This window comes from Balaenoptera borealis (genome assembly GCF_965194805.1).
Source record: "Balaenoptera borealis genome assembly, chromosome: 8".
Classification (NCBI taxonomy): Eukaryota; Metazoa; Chordata; class Mammalia; order Artiodactyla; family Balaenopteridae; genus Balaenoptera; species Balaenoptera borealis.
The window spans coordinates 70235498-70257288 of NC_138865.1; the positions used below are offsets into that span (position 1 = coordinate 70235498).

A 21791-nucleotide genomic window follows, 5' to 3' on the forward strand; every position below is an offset into this window, starting at 1 on the left:
GAAAATATATGCAAAACATATATCTGATTAAAAACTTGTATCCAAACTCTATAAAGAACATTTATTCCTCAATAGAAAGAAGAGAAACAACCAATTTAAAAATGGGCAATATATTTGAACAGAAACTTCATCAAAGAAGATACTTCAAATAGAAAATAAACACAAAAAATGATGTTGAACTTCATTAATTATTAGGGAAAAGCAAATAAAAATCATAACGAGAGAGCTCTACATATCTGCTATTATGGCTAAAATTTAAATGACAGACAAAACCATGTCTTAGTAAGTGTATGGAACAACTGGAACTCTCATGGCTGATAGGAACGCAAAATAATAGAGCCAATGTGGAAAACGGTGGGCATTTTCTAACAAAGTAAGCATATACCCATGCAGCCCAGCAAAAACACTCGCAGATATTTACCAAAGAGAAATAAAAATATCTGTCCACATGAAGATGTGCACCTGAATGTTCACAGAAACTCCATTGAGGAGACATCACCATAAAGGTTAAGAGCATGGACTTCAGAGCTAGGTCACATAGAAGCTGTATTAGTAATAGCCTCAAAATGAAAACAATCCTAATGTCCATAAACTGGTAAATGAATAAACACATTACAGTACATCCATATAATGGAATGCTACTCAGCAATGAAAAGGAACAAATTACTGATGCATGTGACTATGGATGAATCACAAAATAATTATGCTATTATTACTGATCAAAGCCCAAAAAACCTACATGACTCCATTTATATAAAGTTCTAGAAAATGTAAAGCCATAGTGATAGAGAGTCAATCAGTTGTTGTCAGATCCTGGGAGAGCAGAAAGGGAATTGACTGCAAAGGAGTACAAGGGAACTATTTGGGGTGATGCAAATGTTCAATATCTTGATAATGCTAGTGGCTACATAACTAAACACAACTGTCAAAACTACTCAAACTTCACATTTAAAATTAGTGAATTTTTTAAATGTAAATTATATTTTAATAAAGCTTATTAAAAAAAATACAGAAAATGGACAGGAAAAATTTTCTCTAGCCAAGATGAATGCCACCTGTTAAGAAAATAATGACATTTAAAAGCACAATAGGATTTTATGGAAAAATCATGATTTACCTTATGTTTCAAATTTGTAAAAAATGTGTGAATAAAATTGTTTTCTTCATTTTTTCACTAACATACCACTTGTAGATCCCTTGATAGATGTCCAAACTTTGTGACACAATAATCTAGAACATAGCTCTTGGTGTGAATTTGCCCTGACTTAACACTAGTAAACTTTTAGTTTTCTTCACTGAATTATTTTAGTCTACTGCTCCCTAAATGTAGACATTTCTCAATATCCTGTTCTTGGTCCTTCACCTTCTTTTTCTTTTTTCCAGTTCTTCACCTTTCCCCATATCTATGTCCAGTATATTGTGACTTTGTAGTCACTCTCAGTAGTACTTCTATACCCCCTGACTTTGAGCTTAGCCATTCTTTGGTCAATGTTATGTTTAGTGTACTTGACCCAAAGAGAAGTTTAAATGTGTTTGCAGAATTAGCTTGCCTTCTAGTATAGGCAGACCTCGGACATACTGAGTGTTCAGTTCCAGACGACCACAATAAAGTGAATATCTCGATAAAGGGGGTCACACTAATTTTTTGGCTTCCCAGTGCATATAAAAGTGAGTTTTACACTATACTGTAGTCTATTAAGTGTGCAAAAGTATTATGTCTAAAACACCAGTGTGGTACCTTAATTTAAAAATGCTAACCATCATCTGAGTTTTTAGTGAGTCAACTTTTTGCAATAGTAATATCAAAGATCACTGATCATAGATCACCATAACAAATATAAAAACAATGAAAAAGTTTTAAATGCTGCAAGAATTACCAAAATGTGCAAAGAGACACAAAGTGAGCAAATGCTGTTGAAAAAATGGCAGTGATAGACTTGCTCGATGTTGGGTTGATACAAACCTTCAATTAGTAAAAAACGAAGTATTTGCAAAGGGCAATAAAACGAAGTATGCCTGTACTTCTGTAATCGCCTTGAAAAGATGTTCTCCTGGGTAGCTTCTGTCCCTTCAGCCTGAGCCTTAGAGCAAAGCCTACATGTGTTGACCTTCAGTCAAACTGAAGACCCATGAGCATGAGAAGAAATACTATATGCCATTGAGTTTTGTGATAATTTGCTACGAAACATTATTGTTGGCACCTTCTTGTTCTTTATCATTCCTTCCCTTCTCTTTTCTAGGGGCATTTAGTGGAAGAGGTTATCTCCTCCCACTGCTATAATCATCACTTGTAGGGAGAAGACCACTAAATCCTCTTCTAGCCTGGCCTTCTTCTGAGCTCCAGGCTCTCACATGATATTTAAACAATAAGTACCCACTTGATATATGAGGGAAGGAAAAAAATGAAACACATCAATTAGTTGCCTAGTAGATATTTATACACTTTTATACATAATTTGCTCTCAGTAAATATTTTTGAACTTAATAGAACTACTATTGCTATAATTTTAATTGGGAGAGGATTACTTATGATTACTTGCTCCCAGCAAGATACAGTCTAATCTTGTTTTTCTATTTTATCTTCTTATTTAGAAAAGACCCCTTAAAGAAAACAATGAATCTTAAGATTCTAATTAATAACCTTTTAATTATTTTTGGTATAACTCTTAAGAACTTTAAAAAAAATGTAGGTACTTATATTGCTATAATGTGGAGCCTATATTTACATAAAATATTTAGCTTCTCCCTTCACTACAGTATAGAGTTTTCATTTTTAATAGGAAGAAGCATAGATGCCTTGGTGTTGGTTTATTGAGATAACTTTTTTAAAAAATTCTTTTCTCCATTGAAGTTCCTTGCTTCTTTCTTTCTTTCTTTGGCCACACCGCATGGTATGTGGGATCTTAGTTCCCCAACCAGGGATCAAACCCACATCCCCTGCATTGGAAGTGCCGTGTCTTAACCACTGGACCGCCAGAGAAGTCCCTAGTTAGATAACTTTTTAAAGATTTTTGTGATTGGCTTTGAGAGTGAATTAAGGTACCAAAATTGCTATATAATCTATCACTGTAATGGATTAAATGAATAAGGAAGCAAATGACTGTAATGTCAGGTGTTTGACAATTAAGGTGTATGAACAATTTATTTTGGAGATGTAAAAGACAAACTGCTAAATATCTGATGGGGAGTTATTGAGATAAGATATTTTTCTCCATGTTTAAATTTTATTAAAATATACTATTTTTTTAAGAACTGTTACAGATTTGCAGAAAGTTTGGAGAGAGTTCCTATATATTTCTTCAGGTAGTTTTCCCTGTTATTAACATATTAGTGTGGTATATTTGTTACAGCTAATGAACCAAAACTGAAACATTACTGTTAACTAAAGTCCATAGTTTATTCAAATTTCCTTACTTTCCACCTAATTTCTTTTTCTATTCTAGGATTTCTTCCAGACAACCACATCACATTTACTTGTCATGTCTCCTTAGGCTCCTTTTGGCTGAGACAGTTTCTCAGACTTCCCTTATTTTTGATGAACTTGACAGTTTTGACCAGTACTGGTCAAGTGTTTTGTAGGATGCCCCTCTACTGGAATTTTTCTGATGTTTGTCTCATTACTAGACTGGAGTAATGGGTTTAGGGGAAGACAATAACAGAAGTAAAGTGACTTTTTCATCACATCATAACAAGGGTATGTGCTTTCAATGTGATTTAACACTCTAGATATTGACCCTAATCACCTGGTTGAGTTATTGTATGACAGATTTCTCCTCTGTAAAGTACCATTCTCCTCATTTCTATACTCTACTCTTTGGAAGGAAGTCACCATGTGCAGCCCACACTTAAGGAGTGCAGTGGTATGGTCTCCCTTTCTGAGGATGGAATACTTAATTATAAATTACTTTAAAATTCTTCTGCATGGGAGGTTTGTCTCTTCTTCCTCACTTATTTATTCAATCATTTATTTATATGTGGTATGGACTAAGAGATATTTATTTTATACTTTGGGGTATGGTACAATGCTAGTTTATTTATTTTTGCTGCTCAAATTGTTCCAGCTTTGGCCATTAGGAGCTCTTTAAGTTGGAATGAGTTGTCTTTTGTCCCTTTGGCAAAATTCCATCAATGTAGGTTTTTTGTTTTGTTTTGTGTTTTTAGTTCTTCCTTACTTTCTGCCACTCTAATGTGTTCCAGGCTCATCTTGTATGTATTTCCTACTCTAGGTCCAAAATCAACGATTTCTCCAAGGATCCCTTGTTCCATTTATTGGAGAACAATATTAGAAACCAAGATATAGGTGCTAGGTTTAATTGTTTTTACTGGGTACTCTTGCTTGTAGGGTCTCTCAACTGACAGAGCAAGGACTATATGTATAGATATTAACCCAAGTAATAAACTTATATCCATAAATATTTTCATATGTTATCTGTATCTATATTACATTAAACATGAGTACATAATAATGTCTCAAACTCTAATTCATTACCACATGGACCATCCTAGCCTCCTTCCCTTGCTTAACTGTAGATTCCTACTGTAACAGTAAAAATCCTGGGTCACACCATCTGCCATACAATTACTTAATTTTTCAATTCCAGTATACATGTATAGCATGTATACTTATATATCAGATTTGTTAAGCTCTATTCCCATAGGAAACAAATTTACTAACTAGAGTGCAGTGTTTATATACATTTCCTTTTGCTTTAGTCCTACAGACTCTACTCATTCCAAAGCTACTTAGGCCAGCAGCTTCCCCCCGTTCCTTTCAGTGAGGTTGTTTCTTACATTTGTAATAAAGTTAGATTTGCTTGTCACAGTCTGCTTTCCTTCTTGAGATCTCTGACCTCTTAATTGATTTTTTAAAACGTACGTAGATTAAAGTTTACTTTTTGCTGTAAAGTTCTGTGGGTTTTGACAAATGCATGGTTTCAGGTATCTGGCATTATAGTAGCATACAGAATAGGTTCACCACCTAAAAATCCCTTGTGCTTCACCCACTCATCCTTCCTCTCTTGTCTCCAAACTCCTGACAACCACTGATCATTTTGCTTTCCATTTCCATAATATCATATAATTGGAATCATAAAATACATAGACTTTTCAGACTGGCTTCTTCCACTGAGTAATCTGTATTTTAGGTTCATTATGTATTTTTCATGGCTTGATAGCTCATTTGTTTTTATTGCTAAATAATATTCCATTGAATGGATGTACCACAATTTGTTTATCAATTCACCTATTGAAGCATATCTTAGGTGTTTCCAAGTTTTGGCAATTACATCCCATAAGAATGTATGAAGGCTTGCTTCTCCACATTCTCAACAGTTGTTTCATGATGAAAATAGGAAATTAAGTGAACATATACTTACAAGATGCTGAGACTCCCAGCTATCTTCCCTACTAGGGTTCCAGAATTCTTGCACCAGGCTTTTTATCCTCCAGGTAGGATGTGGAAAGTGTTTTCTCTGGAGGATCTAAACAAGGATACAAGAGGAATGATGCGACATTAAGAATTCCTGCATACAATGGCACAAGCAGGTCACAGTCCAAAAACCCTACCTAAGTTTCTCCAATCCCACTGAGTTTGTACTCTTTCATTCTCATGTAAGAAGACAATCAAAAAATTACAAAAATTCAGAGGAAAGCCCCTAACAAGAAAGGTCAACACCAACAAAATAGAAGAAGGCAACTTGGAGTAAAAAGACACTGAAATGAGAAAAAAAGTTAAATATTATTTTCCTTAGTAACCTCAGAGATAGAAAATATTGCAACCACAAAAAGAGAACAGAATGCTATATAAAAAAGAAATATTCCGAGAATAACACTAGTTTTTAGCAAGCAATAAAAAATTATAGCAGAAATGAAAAACTCAACTGAAAGCCTGAAAAGATGATACAATAAAAAAAAAAAAAACCTTGGTAGATAAAGTAAAAAAAAAAAAAAAAAAATAGAGGACAGAACAGGAGGTTTAGTAAGTTACAGTTCCAGAAGAGAAAATAGAAAACACAGAGGAAAGAGTAATGATACTATTTGAGCAAAATTTTCAGGATTAGAACATGGCTTTCCAGATTAAAGGGGTTCACTGACTACCTAGAATAGTGAATAAAAACAGACTCATAGCAAAGTAATAGTGAAATTTAAAAACACTGGCCCTAAAATCTTCCAGACAAAGAACAGGCCCTAAAATCTTCCAGCTAAGAAAACAAATTAGGGCTCACATAAAAGATTAGTAATCAATATGGTTTTAAATTTGTTAAGACTAACATAGGAAAATAGAAGAAAATGAGAAACACCTTCAAAATTCTAAAGGAAAATGACTTCCAACCTAAAATTCTATACCCAGCTAAACATTAATCAAGTATTGGGATAGAATAAAAATATTTTCAGACATGCACAATCTTAAATAATTTATCTCCCATGAATGACTTTTCAGGAATCTCTTAGAAGATGACCTCCAGCAATATGAGAGCAAATCAAGCAGTGAAAAACATGGAGTACAGGAAACAGAAGAGTTGACACAGATGAAAGGTAATGTTGTCTGATGATGGTGAAAGGAGATTTCCATAAAAGGGCTGTCAAGTAGTTGATTGGCAACTAGTCCAGCTGGAGCATGTCAGAAGGCTCCAGGAGAGAATTCTCCAAGAAGATGAAACTCTTGGAATGCTTCATGTGCAAATTGGTTAACAGCATATTTAAATAGTTGGCAGAAAGTTTGGGGCTGAAATAGTGATAAATATACTCAAAACTACACAAATTAAAAAGCAAAAAAATTAACTCCAGGCAAAGGAAAAAGTATTGCAGGGGAAAAAATCCTATCGTAGTTTCTTAGCTCTGAATAGCATTTTCACAGTCATAGTAAAGTAAACACTGAGTACTGACACAAATAAATTGTGATATAACTTTATTGGGAGGATAGGGGAAGGAAAAAGTATAAGTGTTTTAGTGCTAGAGTTGAAGTGAAAAATCTTCATATTCCTAAATCAGAAAGAAAGACATAATAATATCTTTTAAAAATTAACAATTATTTTTTTTTGTTTTTTTTTAAACATCTTTATTGGAGTATAATTGCTTTACAATGGTGTGTTAGTTTCTGCTTTATAACAAAGTGAATCAGTTATACATATACATATGTTCCCATATCTCTTCCCTCTTGCATCTCCCTCCCTCCCACCCTCCCTATCCCACCCCTCTAGGTGGTCACAAAGCACTGAGTTGATCTCCCTGTGCTATGTGGTAGCTTCCCACTAGCTATCTATTTTATGTTTAGTAGTGTATATATGTCCATGTCACTCTCTCACTTTGTCACAGCTTCCCCTTCCCCCTCCCCATATCCTCAAGTCCATTCTCTAGTAGGTCTGTGTCTTTATTCCCGTCTTGCCCCTAGGTTCTTCATGACCCTTTTTTTTTTTCCCCTTAGATTCCATATATATGTGTTAGCATACTGTATTGATACATTTTTTAGACATATGGACATAAGGTGTGAAAGGGTTAAATGAGTAGAAATTTTAAAGATTACCTTTAAAAAAGGCAAATGGTGGGGGAGGGAAGAAACTGTTTCTTTTGGTAACTAACTTGAAGAATTGGCTTTTACATGTATACAAGTAAAATTTCGATAAAAATGGAAAGTAAAAATTCACACACAAAACAGACACATAGATCAATGGACCAGAATAGAAAGCCCAGAAATAAACTCACACACTTATGGTCAATTAATCTCTGACAAAGGAGGCAAGAATATACGATGGAGAAAAGACAGTCTCTTCAATAACTGGTGCTGGAAAAACTGGACAGCTACATGTAAAAAAATGAAATTAGAATATTCTCTAACACCATATACAAAAATAAACTCAAAATGGATTAAAGACCTAAATGTAAGACCAGATACCATAAACCTCCTTGAGGAAAACATAGGCACAATACTCTTTGACATAAATCACAGCAGTATATTTTTGGGTCCATCTCCTAAAGTAAAGGAAATAAAAGCAAAAATAAACAAATGGGGCCTAGTTAAACTTAAAAGCATTTGCACAGCAAAGGAAACCATTGATAAAACAAAAAGACAACCTACTGAATGGGAGAAAATATTTGCAAATGATGTGACTGATAAGGGATTAACATTCAACATATATAAATCGCTCACACAACTCAACATCAAAACAATGAACAACTTGTGCTTCCCTGGTGGCGCAGTGGTTGAGAATCTGCCTGCCAATGCAGGGGACATGGGTTCGAGCCCTGGTCTGGGAAGATCCCACATGCCGCGGAGCAACTAGGCCCATGAGCCACAACTGCTGAGCCTGCGTGTCTGGAGTCTGTGCTCCGCAACAAGAGAGGCCGCGATAGTGAGAGGCCCGCGCGTCGCGATGAAGAGTCCCCCACTTGCAGCAACTAGAGAAAGCCCTCGCACAGAAACGAAGACCCAACACAGCCATAAATAAATAAATAAATAGATAAATAAATAAATAGATAAATAAATAAAATTAAAAAAAAAATGAACAACTCAATTAAAAAATGGGTACAAGAACTGAATAGACATTTTTCCAAAGAGGAAATGCAGATGGTCAACAGGCACATGAAAACATGCTTAACATCTCAAATCATCAGGGAAATGCAAAGCAAAACCACAGTGAGATAGCACCTCACGCCCATCAGAATGGCTATCGTCAAAAAGAACACAATTAACAAACGTTGCCGAGAATGTGGATAAGAAAACCCTCATACATTGTTGGTGGGAATGTAAGTTGGTGCAGCCACTATGGAAAACAGTATGGAGGTTTCTCAAAAAACTAAAAAGAGAACTAACATATGACCCAGCAATTCCACTCCTGGGTATATATCCAGAAAAACAAACAAACAAAACAAAACCACTACTTTGAAAAGATACATGCACCCCAATGTTCATAGCAGAATTATTTACAATTGCCTAGATATGGAAGCAACCTTAGTGTCCATTAACAGATGAATGGATAAAGAAGATGTGGTATATATATATAAAATGGAATACTACTCAGCTGTAAAAAAGAGTGAAAATTTTGCCATTTGCAGCAACATGGATGAACTTGGAGGATGTTGGATGAACTTGGATGAACTTATGCTAAGTGGAGTAAGTCAGACAGAGAAAGATAAACCATGTATGACATCACTTATATATGGAATCTGAAAAATACAACAAACTAGTGAATATAACAAAAAAGAAGCAGACTCACAGATAGAGAATAAACTAGTGGTTATCAATGGGGAGGGGCAATATAGGGTTGAGGGAGTGGAAGGTCTAAAGTATTGTGTGTAAGACAGGCTCAAGGACGTATTGTACAACATGGGGAATATAGCTAATATTTTGTAATAACTGTAAATGGAAAGTAACCTTTCAAAATTGTATAAAAATTTAAAAAATAAATAAAAATTAAAAAATTCATTAATATAGCACATGAGAGTCAGAATTTGGCTGATTCGGGGCAGAATCACAAACGACCCTTTTCCCCACCACCCTCTTAGTTCAACATACAGTTGTTTGTACGTATTGGTAACACGCAAATTTTTGCTTTGACTAAAAGAGAAGTGAAGAATTTGGTATGTTTGTTTTTGTAAGAGGCGGGTGGTGAGAGGTAGGATAATGATCGAGAGACTAGAGGAAATATTTGACATGTAGCTTTTCTGTGTATGTCCTCTTGGTCTGGGCTGCTTTCTGTGTTTAGAAAGAAATGACACCAAAAGATGGAGGAGCTATTTTCACCAGAGGCTTTTTAACATTCTTGACCAAGTTGACTTGTTATAGGATGCAGTGACAAAGTGCAGCTCAGAGTTAGGGAGGAGATGGTTCTCCTCAGTTCTCCTGGTTTAGAACATTTCGAGGAAGTAGCTTAACACATCAACAACCTTATGTGGGATACTATTAGCAGAGGCAACAGGGAGATTCCTTCAGGAAGGTTCGTGAGTAGCATGCGTATTTTGACTAGCTGAAGTTGAGCTAAAGAGAAAGAATATGGTCGATATTACTCTGTATTTGTCGCAAAGAAGCAATGTCTTTAGCATATGTGTTTCCCCCAGAAAGTAGAGCTCAAGTCAAGGGCTTGTGTGTGGTAATCCCAGGGAACAGGAGTTGGGGGCTGGAAAGTTTGAATAGGGAGGGTGGAAACACCAGTACAAAAATATATTACTGAATTGATCACCACTTGGGTAATTGACGATCCATCCTACTGGAAGTCTCTGAAATGCCATGTAGAATTCTCCTCAGAATTACCCATTTGAGGGATCACGGAAGATGGAAACATTTTTGCATGACTCTCATCCCCCACTGGTCCAGGTTTTATACACGTGGGAGTACCTTTCCCTTAGACAATACTCAGAATGGCAGAAGTCCCTGACAGAAAACAAGAGATTCCTGGTGCAGCTGAGGCTACATGCTCTCAGGTTACACCTGTAAAGGTGGCTCTGACATTAATGACTGGAGTAAAATGCTGTCTACAGGATATGAGGTGAGGCAGATGAGGTGTTTGCTGCAGTGTCTGATATAATCTTATGTGGATTCCCTGAAATACTTGGGGGAGAGCGGGTCTTTGAAGAGTGATCCTATATGAGCAAGCAGGTAAGAATGACACTGGAACTTGGAGTGTAACTGTTAGAGTGACATTAATTATTTATATTTTCTGGCTGCTGAGGACTGAGTTATTCTGTTTGTATTTAGATTTACATTTGTCTTTTTTTTTACTTTTTATTTTATATTGGAGTGTAGGTGATTAACAATGTTGTGCTAGTTTCAGGTGTACAGCAAAGTGATTCAGTTATACATATACACGTATCTATTCTTTTTCAAATTCTTTTCCCATTTAGGTTGTTACATAATATTGAGCAGAGTTCCCTGTGCTATACAGTAGGTCCTTGTTGGTTCTCTATTTTAAATATAGCAGTGGGGGGAGGGATAGTTAAGGAGTTTGGGACTGACATGTATATTTGTCTTTTATAAGGGCTCAACCCCAAAAGGATGCTGGGAGAAGGAGAGTTTGGAGATGGGAGAGGTTCTCAGTCATCTTCACTGATGAACCTGCACCAGAGAGGTGAGCTTATCTTTCATAATTTTTTTTCTTTTTTTTTTGCCAGCCACAGCTTATGGGATTTCAGTTCCCCCACCAGAGACTGAACCTGGGCCATGTTAGTGAAAACACCGAGTCCTAACCACTAGACCACCAGGGAACTCCCAGAGGTGAGTTTATCTTGAGCGTATGACTCTCAACCCCATAAAACATCCAGATGACTCCAAAAATCATACTGAACTTTAGCTTTGACTGGAGAACACAAACCTTGAGTTGTGAATAGAAAATGGAAGTGAATTGGACAGGCTGAGTGGAGCCTCCCCAAAAGTGTTAGTTGGCAGCCAAGTACTTGGCACCTCTTGAGGAATGCTGATCTTTTCACCTAACATTCCTGGTTAGTAAAACCAACTCTGCTACCATAGCCACAGCAGATTGAATGGGGGACTACAGGAGAGGCTAGAAGCAACCAGATATGGCCACGGGAAGGCTGACCATGCAGCTGATGAGGTAACTTTTCATACTACTCCCACGTTGCCCTGGAACCTTGACATATGCCTCTAGCATCAAAGGGAGCGTCGTATGACTCCTTCGCATCCTAAGGGATCTAGCTGTGGCAGGAGTCATTTCTGAGCATGTCAAAATAAGTGTTATACTGTGCAATGCTTTCTAATAGTAGACACTTCTTACCAATGAATCAGAAACATATTTTGAGAAATGATCATCTATCACTTTATTTTATATTCTTCCTACTCTATGTTCAAGCATGTGTCACAGCTGGCTCTGTGAATATTATCTCAAGGGCAGGGTGTGTTTTCTGTGTGTGTATGTGTGTGTGTGTGTACATGTATAAGAGATAATTCTCATAGGGAATAGAAATAGTCTACAAGATTCTTTGCAGACGTATTTAGTTAAGATGAGGTCATACTGGATTCAGGTGGTCCCTACTCCAAAGACTGATGTCTTTGGACATCTTATAAAAAGAGAAGTTAGAGACACATAGAGAGGGAAGACAGCCATGTAAAGACAAAGGCAGAAGTTCCTAATGTAGCTGCAAGCCAAGGACACCAAAGGTTGCCAGCATCCACCAGAATCTGCAAGAGGCAATTAACTATCTTTCCCTAGATCCTTCAGAGAGACCCTGGCCCTGCTGACATCTGATTTCAGACCTCTAGCTTCCATAACTGTGAGGAAGTAAATTTCTGTTGCTCTAAGACACTCAGTTTGTTACTTTATTACAGTAGCCCTAGGACACTAATACAAGGAGACACTTGTACATACTCAGTTATCTTGGCCAGAAGTTTGACAGAAGTAGGAGTGCAAGCCTTGGCAAGAGAAGAGGAGAATGAGGAGAGAGATCTGTGAATGGCAGCAGTAGAGAAGAGCTATGCTTTTGTATTAGGATTTTCAGAGAAACAGAACCAATAGGAGAGAGAGAGAGATTGATTTATTATAAGGAATTGGCTCATGCAATTATGGAAGCTGACAAGTCTCAAGATCTGCAAGCTGAAGACCCAGAAGAGCTGATGTTTCAGTTTACGTCTAAAGGCATGAAAAAAACCTATGTGTCCTTTCATAAGCATATGGAGAAAAAGGGGAAAATCTTCGTGTACTGTTGGTGGGAATGTAAATTGGTGCAGCCACTGTTGAAAACAGTATGGAGGCTCCTCAAAAAATTAAAAACAGAACTACTATATGATCCAGCAATTCCACTCCTGGGTGTATATCCGAAAAAAAAGAAAAACACGAATTCAGAAAGACATATGCACCCCAATGTTCACTGCAGAATTATTTACAATAGTCAAAATATGTAGGCCACTTAAGTGTCTATCAACAGATGAATGGGTAAAGTGTGGTATATATACACAATAGACTGTTATTCAGCCAAAAAAAAGAATGAAATTTTACCATTTGTGACAACATGGATGAACCTGGAGGGTATTATACTTAGTGAAAAGCCAGACAGAAAGACAAATACTGTATTCTTTCACTTACATGTGGAATCTAAATAATAAAACAAATGAACAAATATAACAAAACAGAGACAGACTCACAGATACAGAGAAAAAACTAGTGGTTACCAGAGGGGAGGGGGTGGGAGGAGGGGCAAAATTAGTGGAGGGGATTAAGAGGTACAAACTACTAAGTATAAAATAAATAAGTTACAAGGATGTAATGTACAGCATGGGGAATATAGTCAATATTTTATAATAACTTTGTATAAAGTGTTATCTAAAAATACTGAATTACTATGTCATATGCCTGAAACTAATATAGTATTGTAAGTCAACTATAATTCAATTTTTAAAAAAGCAAAACAAAACAAAATGCTGTGTCCCAACTTGAAAGGCAGTCAGGCAGGAGGATTTCCCCTTACTCCCAGGAGGGTCAGGCTTTTTGTTTTATTCAGGCCTTCAAGAGACTGGATGAGGCCCACCTACATGAGGAGGGACAATCTGCTTTATTCAGTCTACTGATTCAAATGCTATTCCCATCCAGAAACACCCTCACTTATATACCCAGAATAATGTTTGACCAAATGTCTGGGTAGCCCCTATCCCAGTGAAGTTGACACATGAGAGTAACCATCACAGACCTGCTTCCTGGCAGGACTAGCATGGAGACAGCAAGTCCTTGGCAAGCAAAGTTCAGAGGTGAATGAAGCAGAGGAGATACTTTCGAAACTTAGGGGCAAACACTGCCAGGAAGCTACAGAGAGCTGTCATCCTGAACGGGCCACATGGATCTGGTTTGAGTGGTTTGACCATAACTAGGACCAACCAAGGACATGATGCATAATGACATCCCACTTCTCTTCTGCGACGGTTCAGCAACACATGAGCCTCCGAAACCTGACACAACGTTAACTGAAGTTATTTCTCACAAGCCCAGCACATGAGAGCTGAAACTAATCCGTTAGTTTCCAGAATAGAAAGAGATGAGACAGTTCTCACACACTTGTGTCAGTTACTTAGGATTTATACTCCCTCTATAAAGCAACCTCTGGCAAAATAAAATGGAAAAGGGCAGCCCCCAAAACACCAGAGATCAATTAAAAAGCCCTGTCATATAGAACCTATTTTAGTGAATGCCAGACTACAACTAGATACTTGGCCATTTAATTCTCAAGAAAAAGAAGTTTCTCTGCATGACCCACAACTCTGATTACACACTGGGCTACTGGCAGGTATCTCCAGCTCTGCTACTTGATATTAATGGAAAGATTTCCTGTGCTCTGCTGTGAAGGTTTCTGCTGCCACTGCCAAGACCACCCAAGAAGTAAGGCCTTCAGACAACAGAGAGGGAAGCTCTTAGGACATGCACACCCGATGTTACAAACCCCAAGTACTAAGTGCATCAAACTCAGCATATTGTGATGAAGCCTCTCTATCATGATTTCCCAGGAAATCAACTTATCCTGAATATAAAATGTAGAAAAATGTGAAATCAGGGCCATGTAGTGCAGTGACTGTAGAATGCAGGCTTATAAAGGTACTGAGACCAGCAGGTTAGGACCTAAGACTCAGTTACTGCTGCAATGATTCAGTCATGAAGAGCATCCCCAGGATTAAAAAGCACAAGGATGTGGTGCCTTTTGGAAACTCTGCAGGCAGGAAGGAAGCTTTTAGTGCGTGGCTGCTTTTCTGGATAATTTTCATCCCTATTGATGGTGTGGGGTTCCTGGAAAAATATAGGATTTGGCATCAGGAACACTGGGGTTTGAATTCCAACCCTGCCACTTAGGGACCCTGGGCAAATTACTTAACCTCTTGGTTCTTCAAAGTAATAGTTTTCTTACCCACATCTTCCTCTTCAGCTTAATTCAGAACTTACATTTCTAATTATGACTTTATATTCTGGCAAGAGAAAGCCACTTTGGGAGGCCATTTTCCAAAAATGACCCAGGTCTCCAGTCTATCAGCAATTACTAAACTGACCAAGGTTTCAACAGCAAATGGCTCTTTAGAAAGAACACTAATAAAGGAATTACTTAATAAGTTAATGAGTGGATGAGTAAAGGAAAGAATATGGGCAGATGAGAGAAGCACAGGAAAAAGAAAAAAGGATATAGAAGCATTTTCTGACTCTTCTCAAGCGAGATTCTTAAATGGAGAAGGTCAATTGCCTGTGGCTTCTGAGGCCATAAATTGAGGTCCACTTCTAATCTGAAACACCCTTTAAAGCCCATTGCAAATATGATTTTCTGCCACTGCAGTGGCTGGGGTAACCTGGGGAAATCACACTTTTGAGTGCATGTGAAGGAAACTAGTGACACTGATAAGGGACTAATGAATGGCAGGCTCTTAGCCAATGAGCTGGGCCTGCAAAAGACCTGGCTTTTCAGAACAAGCTTCTCTAACCCTTAGTGGCCACCTGAGAAGGCCACCCTTAGGCCCTAAAGCACAGCTCCCAACTGCCTTGTGTTAGGAGAATCTTCTGATGCTCAGCCCTCATGATTATGAAGAGAAGGTCCCCATGATATCACTGATGTCATCACTCCACACACATATACGAGCACTCATTTATTCTCTGACTTAGGGACTATCAGAGTTAGAAGAGCTCTCAGAGAGCATCTGACCCAGAATCTTTATGTTACAGAGGAAGAACTGGAGGTCTGAATTGACAACTTACTTTTGCTTTCTCATTCTGTCACTGACGGGCAGGATCCAGCTTTATTCTTGCCATTATACATCACCCTCACTACTCAGATGGCCATGAGGAGACAACATCGTGGATAATTAGGATGTAAATGTCAAAGTTAGGTGGAACCCAAGGTGTCTCTTGGCTTACTCATTTATTCCTATTCCTTTGAGGAAGGATATCTATTAATGCTCTTTAACGCCTGGTTTCTCATCTCCTAAACTCAGATTAAGAGGAAAATAATGAAGACCTGGCTGGTCGGTATTTGTAAAGAGCTTTCACATACAGTATGGGTTTGGATCTTCATAAGGACACTGTGTGATAGGTAGGACATGTAGATTTCCATTTTACAGGCAGATACAGTTCCAGAGAGGCTACACTTAGACATGTCATTTTCAATACCATGTGAATCATCTGTTGGTGTTCCTTGCTTTCTTGTCTATCTGAGGAAACCCACTGAGTCACCAAGAAGCCATCTGAAAGTCTTCTTTTTTTACCTTTCCTTAAACTTACGTAGAGCTAACCAGCCCCCTGCTTTCTTTCTGTTATCACAAAACTGGTAGCATCTCCCAAATAAAAAACGTACCCCGAGGTCATATTGCTTGTACATCACACACACTTTTGACTGGCATTGGCTATCATAAATCCTTTCTCAGATAATATAAGATGGGTAAAAGTAAAAAATAATAGGTAACTTGAATGTAAAAGCAACTGCCTTCTATGTTTGTTCCCATCACATTCACAAAGTCCACCGAAAAATATCTGTAATTAAGTGATGTTGACAAAACAAAACAAAAAGTATTGGATTGTAATTTACTACCTCTTACTCGTATTTATATAGCACTTCAAAGGAATACTTCTTTTCTCCCCCCTCTTACTTCCATTTTATAGGTGAGGAAATAGAGCTTCAGTGAGTTTATGTGAAATGGATTTCCTGGGTCTACCTATCAGCACTTTGCACAGGTGTTCCAAAAGTATTTGCTGAACTGAAGAGCATTCACTTCTATATCGCTTTTTGTACTTAATATTCGAATTAATGGTTGAGCCAATTTTTTTTTTTCCTGGGAGAAGTGCACACCATGGAAACGTGCCTCTGGGAATGTAAATAGCCCACACGCTGTATTAGGCAACGATAAACAAATGGAGATTTGCACAGATGTAATTAAGAATAGAAAATACAAACCTATGTGCAGAACCATGATTTACGGTCAAATTCACCTGCCTTGAAAGCTCATATTAGATTGCTCCTCGTTTGATTACCAAGCTGGTGTTTCAATGCAAAGCATATGCTTGTGGGCTCCCAGGTTTGCTGGGCTTATGAAGTAGCTAATAACTTTGAAACGAACCTTCTAAGGGAGAGCTGGTTTATGCCTCAGCAATGCAAACATGTGCAAGTGAAAATATATGCATCTCAACTGGTTATTTTTGTAGGTAGGACAAATGTGTAAAAATATGTTTCCTAGAAAAAAATTCTGGTTTTGACTGTTTGCCAAACATTACACAAGTAATTAGTGATGTTGTTAAGTGCTCAGCAGCTCTTCCGAGACTTCTTTTTTGGCATCAAATATATGCTCATTCTCCAATGAACAGGCACATTGGATATTTTAAAATATTCATAGAACAAAGCTGCTGGTTTGACTTATAAATGGGCAGCTGCTGTTTAGTCCCTCTCATTTATCCTTTTCAGGTTCTTGAGAACCTGAAAAGGGACAGATGAGCTTTTTTCAAAATGTTAGCTTAACTTTTCCAAATTGTAAGTGAAATATCCTAAAGCAGTTGTGTTGTCTACACTCCCATCTTTACCTTGCACTCAATTCTCTCTAGTGTATTTAGAGGGTAAAATTTCCAATGCAAAACCAGAAAGCATAAATCAAAGTTTCTTCAACTCCACTTTCCAGATTCAATGGATGTTGTTAATATGAATAAACTAGTGTCCCAACAGTAAACCTTGGGTCTTACCACCATGTAAATTCGGAATGTTTGTCAATATTATTTGCTGCCTTGATCAAAATGCAGCAGCTGTAGGATATCAGTAAAGAAAAATCCCCTCCTATGCGTAGACCTGCTGTGGTCAGTGTCATCCTAGGGCGATACATGAGCTGGTCTGTCCAGCTGGAGCTCCTCACCAAGGTCTTTCCCTCTAGAGGGGACCCTGGCCAGTGGAGGGCCTCGGAGGAGTCACCTCGAGGACCGTGTTGTGTTGGAGCCAAACAGCAGAACTGTGACTGACATCTCTCATACCAGGAAAGAAAAATTATGTCGGGGAAGGAAGAATCCTGCTTAAGGCAAAATGCCAACTTTGAGACAGTGTTGTAAGTCAAAACTGAGCACACTTGTGATGTTGTGATGGAGGCAAAAATCCAAAATGAGGGGAAGAGTATGTCAGAGGAGCAGGAGGCAAGAATAAGGAGACACCCAAACGGGAGGCAGCCTGGATACACCCCAGGGCACAGCACCATGGCAGAGCAAAACTGGGAAGAGTAGATCAGACACCTTCTGAAGAGAAGTGAGATCCCCCCCCATTTTATACATCTAGAATCTGAGTTAGCACAACGTCCACCCAGCTGACCAAAGGTTCTAGAAAGAGCGAGTCAGGCTTCACACGTTCATTGTGCAGACTCCCAGCTCCTGATTCTGGATGGAAAGACATTTCATGGACCCTGCTCAACACTGTCGACCTCTAAGAAGGCTGGGAAAATAAGAAGACACAGAGTTACCAACGGGAAGGGGTAAAGGATGCTAGCAGATGAGACTGGATAACATATAAGATGAGACATCTACCATTAGAAAATAATGCTTATATCGATGAGAATCAAAAAACGTGTGTGATCCCAAAGAAAACTCTTCACATCAGAATCTAAAAAAAAATATAGCCATGCAAATAAGAGCCCATTATTTCCCCCTCTGCACAGAATGACTGGCTTTGAGTTTTAACATGGGAGGAAAAGCCAGATGGCGGCAGACGGGCTTATTATAGAAAGTCCACTTGCATTGAAGTTTTCTCAGCACTTGCCGTCGTTGCTGAGTGAGGTTTTGTTTTGTTTCCTTCTTAAGTGAAGGGCAGGCAAGTACCAAAATTTGTATAAAGTCTGCAACCTTTTCACAAGAATGTTCTATTCAATACCTCCTATACATGATATATGATGCCACCACAGGAAAACTAGTGCTGCTACAGACGTTAATCATAATTATGAAAAATTTTAATTTAAATGTAGGTCTGAACACACAAAATACAGTGCATGGCCATCTGTTAGTTTTCCATCTGGGCTCATTTGCAAAATACATTCTGTTTCACTCCCCCCTTCCCCCTCTATTTATAATCTTCCCTGGAAAACAAATATGGCTAATCTATGGCATGCCAGAGCTGAAGTTAGCTATTTACAAGTGGCTTTTAATAGACATGGCTACACAGTTGAAAGCAGTAACAGAAACTTCTTCAAGTTCTTTTTTTTTTTTTTTTTTTGGTGGTGGGGTGAGAGACCTTCTCAGACGTTTGTCAATAGAGTTTTCCTTTGAGAGTCCCTCATCCTTGTGTAAAAATAGATTTTTACAGTTTATCTGTAAAGAGTAATGAAAAATGGAATATTGCTCCACTTCTCTCTTGGTATGATGATAAGAATAATGCCTAAAATTTTAGAGCTGTCATAGCAGCATTACTCCTAATTGTCAAAAAGTGGAAATACAAATGTCCATCAATGGATGCATGGATAAATAAAATGTGGTATATCCATAAATTTAATATGATTCAGCCACAAAAATGAAGTACTGATACATGCTACAGCAGGGATAAACCTTGCAAACATTATGTTAAGTGAAAGGAGACTGACAAAAGAGTCCACATGTTGTTTGATCACGTTTATATAAAATGTCCAAAGCAGGCAAATCTATAGAGGCCGAAAATATATTAGCAGTTGCCTAGGGCTGGAGAGTGGGGTTGGGGAAGATGAGGAGCGACTGCTAATAGTTCGCTTTTAGGGTCGATAAAAATATTCTAGTTCGCTTTTAGGGTCGATAAAAATGATAAAAGTTGTACAATTCTGTGAATACATTAAAAAATATTGAATTATATGCTTTAAACAAGTAAACTTTATGAAGTATGTAAATTATATCTCAGTAAAGGTATTGAAAAAAACTGTAGGGCAAGACAGATGTAGAAATCATTTAGTCCATTTTTCACATTTTAAAGATGGCGCAGTGAGGTTCTGGAGGTAAAGATTAGTATCAAGTTGGTCAGTGTTGAGGTTTCTAGACTTCCACTCAAGGGTTCTCGCTGATGTGTAATGCTGAATGATGACACTAATAAATTCACCTAGTGGCATAAAGAGAGTAGACTGATGAAGGAGAGATTCAAATGGAAAGATGAATCAGAAAGCTACTGCAGTGATTCCAAATAAGGTTCAGGAAAGCCTTTAAAGATGGCAGCGGTAGTAAGAATAGAGCAGTCTGTTTGGATGCGGTAGATCTTTTGGAGGTAAGTTCTTTGTGACTTTGTATCTGACTGACTATGAGGGGAAACAGAGGGGAAAGAATCACAGATGAATACGATGGTTGTGATCAACAAGCCTGGAAAAAGTAGAAGCTGGAAAAGAAAGAAGATGGGTTTAATTCTTAATATGAGCTGGGGTCATTCATAGAACACAGAGTGCAGACACTAAAGAGGAAGGTGGATGGCAGAACTCAAATTTTGTGGAAAAGCTTAGGGCTAGAGACAAAAAAGGGACTTTACTGGTGGGCAGGGGCAATGAAAGCACTGAAAGGGTATAGGTGCTGCTGGGATAGTAAGGAGCAAAGCAGAGACTGAGGATGGAACACTGGGTCTCCTACATGTAAGGGTAGAGAGAAAAAAAAGAGAAAGGGGGAAGGAAAGCAAAAGAATGATTCCAAAATAAAGGTGGGACACCAGGACAGGTCAGCAAAAACAAGAGAGTGGATCTAATGTAAGCCAGCCAAAGGCTGGTGGATGGATTTTGGACTTTAACATTTGAGGCTTCATCCTTTGGTGGAGCTTTTAGTCTATGTAGGCAGCAAGTGGGAAATAAATTCAGGAACTTGAATCAGACAAAAGCTCTGACTCTGGAGATAGGCAAGATGAGGAAAAATCTGCAAGAATCAAACTGATGAGATGAGAAAAAGAAGTGAATGGCATTAAAATATGAACAAAAAAAGCTGGAAATTTTGAGAACAAGGCTATCATGGAAAAATATGTTGTAAAAAGGAAAATATAGTTCCCAGAAGATCTACTATCACAATGAGAGTGAAAATATACAAGTAGGCTTTTTCTGAATTTCTGCCATAGTGGAGTGTGGGCACAGCAGTATTGCTCTGGCTTCAGTACATTAGTAGATTTCTCTCATGTTCAGGAGGTTAACCAAATTCTGTAGTTCCCAGTCCTAAGAAGTTTAGGTTGAGAATAAGGGCAAACAAAGACCTCTGAAAATAAAATCCAGCTGCACAGATTCTCACTAGGAAATCATAAAACCAGGAGTCACTGGGGGCTGCCACCTCTAGGACACTGTTATTTAAAAAAAACATGTGTTGAGCATCTGTTTATTTACCAGACCCATGGTTAGGCCCTAGGAATTCAGAGAAAAGAAGGAAGTCCCAGCCTGCCCTTTAGGAGTTCACAGTTAAGTCGCAGACAGGCAGACCAGCTGTCTCCAAATCATATGCTAAATGCTACGACGGGGCATGGGTATGAAGAGACAGGCGTGCCCAGCCCTGCAAGGAACTGGCAAAGTGGGGTGGAGGAGGGTTTGCACAGAGAAGTCTATGCCTGGACTGAATCTGGAGGGATAAATAGCAACTTCTTTAGGCAGACTAGAGGCGGAACGGGCACACGGACTATTTCTCCTGGTGGGCAGAGAACCAGTAAAGGACCTATGGTGTGAGCAAGCATGCACATTTGGGGAGTGACAAGCAGGTGGTTACAGCTGAATTGCTGATGATACTGAGAAGCAGCAGAAACTTTCCTGGTGTCGTTTGCAGGAACCACGTCATGGAACATCACCCTTCATCCCATCTGACTCTCCCTCAATATACCCCCAAACAGACACTGGAACAAGGACTTGGGTGAAGCTAGTTTATGAGGCACAAAGGAGAGAAGGGAGAAAAGTCAAT

The 21791-nt window shown here is 38.2% G+C and overlaps 1 long non-coding RNA gene across 1 annotated transcript in view; it reads right to left on the minus strand.

The window, feature by feature from the left end:
* Positions 1-21791, minus strand: part of LOC309634109 — a 334079-nt gene that overhangs the window by 167039 nt on the left and 145249 nt on the right. Inside the window, exon 2 of the long non-coding RNA XR_014247860.1 lies at positions 5376-5480. This is a non-coding gene — a long non-coding RNA (uncharacterized lncRNA). The remainder of the gene's footprint in view (positions 1-5375; positions 5481-21791) is intronic.